This window comes from Primulina eburnea, chromosome 12 (genome assembly GCF_022965805.1).
Source record: "Primulina eburnea isolate SZY01 chromosome 12, ASM2296580v1, whole genome shotgun sequence".
NCBI classification, from domain to species: domain Eukaryota; kingdom Viridiplantae; phylum Streptophyta; class Magnoliopsida; order Lamiales; family Gesneriaceae; genus Primulina; species Primulina eburnea.
The window spans coordinates 11,490,230-11,497,796 of record NC_133112.1 but is presented as its reverse complement, the minus strand read 5'-3'; positions in this window follow the sequence as shown (position 1 = coordinate 11,497,796).

Genomic DNA, 7,567 nt, shown 5'->3' with positions numbered 1-7,567 from the left:
CTTGTGATTCATAATAACATTTATTTTTATTTGGGCTTAACCTAATTAGTCTTATTCTGTTTTTCAAATCTTTGATCAAGAACATAATAACTCATTTTTTATTGCACCCATCGGATCATGGTAAGAACGTCTAGGATCATGGTAAGAACGTCTAGTAACATCGTCTCATGATCCCTTAAGCATCGTTGGTAGTGTCTGCAAGAACATTAAGTCATCTTTAGCATGTAGTACGGTACTTTCAACACATATATCACGACCGAATCTGTAACCATTGGTATATCGAGAGTTGCATATGAATTCGATAATGATGTGATTTATCTTTGAGTACTAATAGTGGCATGGAATGATCAACAAAGAAAACACATTTCCCTAAAGCACATTTCTTGCTCTGGCCAGATACTCGTTGTATTATTAACTCATTAGATCACATCGGATATCTTCATCTGTAGGCAAATAGTGAATCTCCGACTACAATGCATTTGCTTCTACGTATTTCGAAACTACACCCAATCTTAATACCTGATGACTCTCAATGGAGTCGGTAAACGGATGAAAGTGCATGCAAGTACGTAGTCCCTGCATTGTCCCGGGTCAAATGACTAATGATGTACAACCATAACCGTGGACTATTCCATTAGATAAGAGAGAAACACTTGGACAGACCGAAGGAGTGTTCAGTGCATCATCACATGATCACCCATCAGTATGAACGGACATATTCATGCTCTTGCCAATGAAACATGACGTTTACATCATAGATGCTAGTCTCAAACTCAAGCGACCTGTATCCTTATTTTAGGCGGCTGATTCCACTAGGAACATGTTTAGAATATGTTGGAACATTTCATGTTCGCTATCTTGATTTTGATGTTGACAAACTTATTATTTTGTTTCTAAAAACTAACTGACTGAAAGATAGAGTATCTAACTGAAAATGATAACTGAAAATAATAACAACACAGTTTGTTTCTGGATGTTCGGAGAATTGAATAACTCCTACGTCACCCCTTCTATCACGAAGATAGGATATTCACTAAAAGACTTTGATCAAATACAAATCAGTGTACTGACCCACTTCAGTTTGGACTTATCACTTTGCCAATACTGAAAGTCTTAGTATACAACAATTTTACAGATCGTAACTGATCTTAGCACAACTTAGAAAATTTATCAATCGATTACAAAGTGCTATGAAAGCTCTAGAACGTAGTCTTGAATACTACTGATATAACATTAAGCGTGAGCTTTGATTTCTGAATGTGAGCGGATATTTTTGCAGCGTAACAGCAAGTAAGATAACTGAGAATGCGATTTTTTCTTCAGCTGCTGCCTTCGACATTTATAGGCTTCCCTCTCAACGGTAACATTAAAGATATTTGAATATTCTAACCGTTGATTGCCACATCGATATATCCTGACAATAGTACACTATTCATTTCTGAAATGCGGCGAGCCACTACCAGTGGCTGTACTATTTGTCGGTGAAGAAGGGGGGGGGGGCAAGAATTTCTTGTTTGATTTCCAGAAACCTTTGGGGCTTGTTTCAAGGGTCTTAAGTGACCTGGTGATATGAATCTGGCCGGGCATGACGTGCTAATAGTTGGAAAAAAATTCAAAGAGGCACTACAAGGAGGGATGATCAAGGAAGAAGGGCTCGTGATGCATGAAAGTATGTTTGGAGATCAAAAGAACATTATTCAAGCATCATTTTTGTCGACCGAGGCTACACGGACCTGTACACGGGGTCCGTGTCCATCACAATCGAGAATGAAGAAACCGAGCCTACAAGTACCCATGCATGGAGGGCTACACGGGGTCCGTGTCTTTTGTTAGCTGGAGAATATTTTTGGCCGAGTGTACACGGACCCTCATCCGGAGGCATACACGGGGTCCGTGTCCTTTAGTTTTAGGCCAGAATATTTTTCCTAAATTAGAGTTTTCATTATTTTGGTAACTAGATTTGATATCTTTGAGATTTGTGAACAATATATACTCGAAAATCTATCATTGTAAACAACTTTTGTTCATTATTGATTGAGTTTATAAAACTTTTCTTTGAGAATTCTCTCAAAAACAAGCTTAAGTTTCGTTATAACTTTTGCGTTGTATCAAATCAAACTTATCAAAAGATTTATCTTTTGTGGCGTTTGTCAATCGAATATCACGAGGGTTGCCGAGGACGGGTTCTTTGGAGGTTCTCTTGAACGCGATTGTTTCTTTCGTTGATTAATTGTTGCTAGACCGCGTGATCTAGAGGTGATTATCACACCTATCAATTACTTGTTTCAAAGATCGGGACAAATCAAAGATCTCGTGGGCGGGATCGTATCAGGTGATACTCCCCTTCTTCAAAAAGATTTGTCCTCAATTCTTGCCCCCCTGCACAAAAACGAAGATTTTTTCACCAGATGTGCCAGTTGACTCAATCGATCATCCTTTTGAGTCAACTGGCACATCAGTTGGTTTGACCTGATCAGCAGATGGATCTGGTTGAACAGTTTCTTCTGAAGGAATAGTGACCTCTGGATTGGTTTGATCAGCAGAGTGATCAACTTTGTCAGGAACGGGTTCACTTATATGGGATTCCTCCACCACAGCTTGAATCACTTCATCAATATGATCGAAAGAAAGCTCAGCTTCAGTATACAGTTGTTGTTCAACAGGCGGTGAAAGAGGCTTATCAGAAACTGGCTCTTCAGTTGGAACAAGAACTAAAGCTGATGATGGTTCTGTTTTGTCAGAGGATGCTTCTTCAACTGTTTCCTCATCGTCATCATCTGAATCTCCTTGATAGATAACCAATTCTTGATTCAATTCCCAAAACTTGATTCGAGATAGTAGCCCTATAAGATCAGTGTCTAGCTGAGTAATTACAGCTTGATCAGCATAGACAGTAGGGCCAGTAGGCAAGTAGTTGGTTTTTAGCTTGGCAACAATTTGAGCCAACTTCTTCGCTCTCATCTGATCAAATAAGTAACTTTTCCTCTCCATAGCTTGAGCAATAGAGGCAGCTTTGACAGTTCGGAGAACAAAGGCCTCCAGCTTGATATATTTGCTCAGCTCAGACTTCTTCTTCAATTGCTTGGCAAAAACCTCAGTACGATAGGCTACCCAAGCATCATAGGACTTAATCTTTGAAGCATCAAAACTGTTCACCTTTGCCCAGACAAGATCAATATGAGTCTGAATTGGATTGGATGGTCTGGGCTCTACAATCAATTTCCCTTTCCCTTTATCAGTACTCATGATATGAGGAATTTCCAGTCCTGTTCGAGTAGATTCCACCTGCTCTACAAATTTTATGCCTTTGGGTCTGGCAGGTGCTACACCAATAGGTCGAGATATTTGAATAACAGGAGCTTGAGTCCTAACTGATTCCTGTTTAGTACCAACTGAAGCAGCTTGTGGAATAATCCGCAGTGGAACTGCTTCTATAGGATGCTGATCAGTTAAGGAAATCATTGCATCAGTAGGTATGGATACCTCAGAAGTTGTTTTAACCCTTTGAGTTCTTGGCTTCTTTGCAATCTGAGGAAATGGAGTCTTCTCTGACTCTGATGCACTCAATACCAATTTCCTTTTGGCAACCTTCAGTTGAGCCAACGTTTTGGCCTTCTTAACTGATTTAGGAGCAGCTAACTGAGTCCCAATTTCCTGTTTGATTTGCACAAACTGAGTAGGAGTTATGTCCATTTTGGGTTTGATTGGCATCGTGTTCTTTGCATTGAACACCTTAAATTTCGATGTCCTCTCAGAATCATCAGCTACTAAACCTTTAACTTTCAGTAGATAACTGATTTGAACAGCAAAACCCTTGGATTGTTTAGAAGACAAAAACATATTCTTCAGAACATTAAAGATGAGATGCTTCCAGTTAAGTTTGCGATCAGCCATAATAACAGTAATGGCCTGAAATTTCTCCAAGGTGAGGGCAGCAAATGATCCATCTTTTGCCAAAAACCCTTTAGCAACTACATCAGCAAGCAATTGAACTTCATGCTTGAGTTCCTTCTTAGGATCAGAAACTTTAATCTTCTGTCGATCAGCAGAGAGAAGGGTTTGCATTTCCTCAATATCAGATGCTATAACATCCGAAAGTTGTGCCATACCATCAGAGGGTAAAGAAAATAATTCACCAAGAGAATCTTCAGAGATGGTCAGCAACTGACCATTGATAGTAGAATTAATGTTTCCCTCAGAATCAATCATGCAAGTGGAGTAGAAATCCTGAAGTTCTTTGGGATAAATATCCTATGAAGATTGTCCCAAAAATGTTCTCAGTCCAGCAATTTCAAGTTTCTGAAATACTTTCTTGACTTCAGCATCGCCGAAAGATAAGATAGATCCAAAGTTGATGGCCATAGCATTCAACATAAAAGCGGGAATTTGAGTTGCCATTGATAATTGAGAAAGTTCCTGAAAGAGAATTCGAAGGATGAAATAGTTCTTGCTTTCAAAAATTTGTGAGTAATCGTAAAGTGAAACTGAAATGAAGCGGGTAATAGTACATATGTACGTGACCATTCAAATTCTGGACACGTGTCAGTCCGTAGAAATTTTGAAAAGCAAAGTGTGTACGTGTGCTATAATCGTGTGTATAAATTGAGCGGTTAAAAATGAGTCCACGTCATAAACTGAAATTCATCATTAGTTTAGCGGACAGTCACGTCATTTGATTTGGAATATAATCGGTTTAATTAGTTAACTTATATGAGAAGATTAGTGGAAAATTCGACTGATAGATCAGTTGATAAAACTGAGTCCTTTCAGTTGAGAATTCACTTACAACTGTCTTCTCAGTTAACCTCTTGAACCATTATTCCCCCTTAATAAATGCATTTCAAAAAATGACGGCAATAGACAGAAATGATTAAAGGTAAGTCTGGTGCTCGGCAGAGCAAACGTCACTAAGATAAGTGTCCTTTCATTTCCCTCTTCTTGGCCTATAAATAAGGGTAAGATGGTTAGTCACAGCTATCTCAGCAAACAAGTTTCATAGAGAGAAATAATGGCAGGTGCTGGAAGCTCAGGCGTCTCCCCGTTCTCACTGCAGGCCCGGAAGGAGGCCATTGAAGACGAAGTATTTTACGCGAGCCTTCCTTACTGGGAGGAGATGCAGGAGCTGGAGTTCCTGTACTACTCTGGGCGGGTCACCACTTTTAAGCGGATGGCCCAACTACGAGAGGTGCGGGAGCTCCTAGAAGTTCCTGCGGGGGTGGACCTTTTCAAGGAAGGTCATCTCTATCAGCTCTTTCTTCTGAAGGAGCTGGAGACCCTCCGCCGCATCGCTTCCTCCCACAGTTTCTGCAAAACCTCTTCCTCAGCACTAGCTGCATGGTTGAGTATGTGGATAACTGATGTGGAGGACAAATATGAAAATTTAACCCGCTCTTCTTAAATAAAATGTTTATTATGTTTTATCGTCGTTGTTCTTTATTCCTGCTTGCAATGATCTGTATGAGATATAAACACAAGAACGACAAAAACACTAACTGACATCAGTTAAGAACTCATAAGAATAAGCAACTCTCTTAAATAATCAGTAAGAAAGCAGTAAAGCTTACATACAAATTACGAGCAATAATAATTAATTAGGACAAATCAATTAATCCAAGTATATTGCGAAAGTGAGAAAACTTAGTCTCAGCCAGTGGTTTGGTGAAGATGTCAGCCGCTTGCTGTTCAGTTGATACGTATTCCAATCTGATGTTCTTCTTTAGAGCATGGTCTCTGATGAAGTGATGTCTGACATCTATATGCTTAGTCCTGGAGTGAAGAACTGGATTATACGTAATAGCGATTGTACTCGTGTTGTCACAGAATATTGGCGATTCCTTTGCATCAACACCATAATCTTTCAGTTGTTGCTGAATCCAGAGCAGTTGGGCACAGCAGCTTCCAGCAGCAAGATATTCTGCTTCAGTTGTGGAAGTTGCTATGGATGTTTGCTTCTTACTGAACCAAGAGATCAGTCTGTCTCCTAGAAACTGACATGATCCACTTGTACTTTTCCGATCAAGATTGCATACTGCATAGTCTGCATCTGAATAGCCAACTAAATTGAAAGATGAGTCTTTAGAGTACCATAAACCAACATTTTGCGTGCCTTTAAGATATTTCAAGATACGTTTGGCAGCAGAAAAATGTGATTGCTTAGGATTAGCTTGGAATCTTGCACACATGCATACAGCAAACACAATATCAGGACGACTAGCAGTTAGGTACAATAATGAACCTATTAAACCTCTGTAAAGCGTCGTCTCAACTGATATTCCCCCTTGATCAGTGTCTAATTTAGCTGATGAGCTCATAGGGGTGCTTGCAGCTGAACATGATTCCATGCCAAATTTCTTCAGCAATTCCTTTGTGTACTTGGTTTGACTAATAAACGTTCCTGAATCCAGTTGTTTCACTTGTAGACCAAGGAAGAATGTCAGTTCACCCATCATGCTCATCTCGAATTTTTCCTGCATTAACTTGGAAAACTTCTCGCATAGTTTGGGGTTAGTTGACCCAAAAATAATATCGTCAACATAAATTTGAACAAGTAGAATATGATCATTCTTGGAGAATTTTGAACAATGTTTTATCAACTGATCCAACAGAAAAATCATGGTCAGTTAGAAATTTTGAAAGTGTTTCATACCAAGCTCTTGGAGCTTGTTTAATACCGTATAAAGCTTTGTTCAAATGATAGACATGATCAGGAAGGTGATGATTTACAAAACCTGGAGGTTGTTCAACCTAAACTTCTTCCTGCAACTGGCCGTTCAGAAATGCACTCTTTACGTCCTTTTTATAGACTTTGAAGTTTTTGAAAGAGGCATAGGCAAGGAATATTCTGATTGCCTCCAGTCTTGCAACTGGTGCATATGTCTCATCGTAATCAATTCCTTCTTCCTGCCTATAACCTTGTGCTACCAGCCTTGCTTTGTTGCGCACAACTGAACCATCTTCGTTCAGCTTATTTCTGTATACCCACTTTGTACCTATCACAGTTTTAGAAATTGGTCTTGGAACTAAGTTCCAGACATTGTTATGGGTAAACTGATTTAACTCTTCTTGCATTGCATTTATTCAGTTAGGATCAGCAAGAGCTTCATCAGTCTTCTTTGGCTCCAGTTGAGATACAAAAGCTGAATGAATAAACAAGTTAAGCATTTGATTTCTTGTTCTTACCGGATCAGATAGATTACCTATCACCAGTTCTGGAGGATGTGATTTCTTCCATCTAATTTCAGCATTTGTTTCTTCTGTATTAGCAATATCCTCAGTAGGTAACTAAATATCTTCAGTTTCAGTTGGAGCTAGTTCAGTTGGCAACTGATTCTAATTTGTATGCTCCACTAACTGATTGTCAGGATTTGCTTCCAACTCAGCTGATTGATCCAATATTTTAGGTTCAGGTGATTGGAGGTTGTTTTGATTAAGTTGAACATCTTCTTCATCATCATCCAAGCTTATATCTATAAATCTATCAGCTAACTCAAGTGTATCAGTTGGCTTAAACGTTAGTGTAGATTCATCGAACACAACATGAATAGATTCCTCAACATTCAAGGTATTT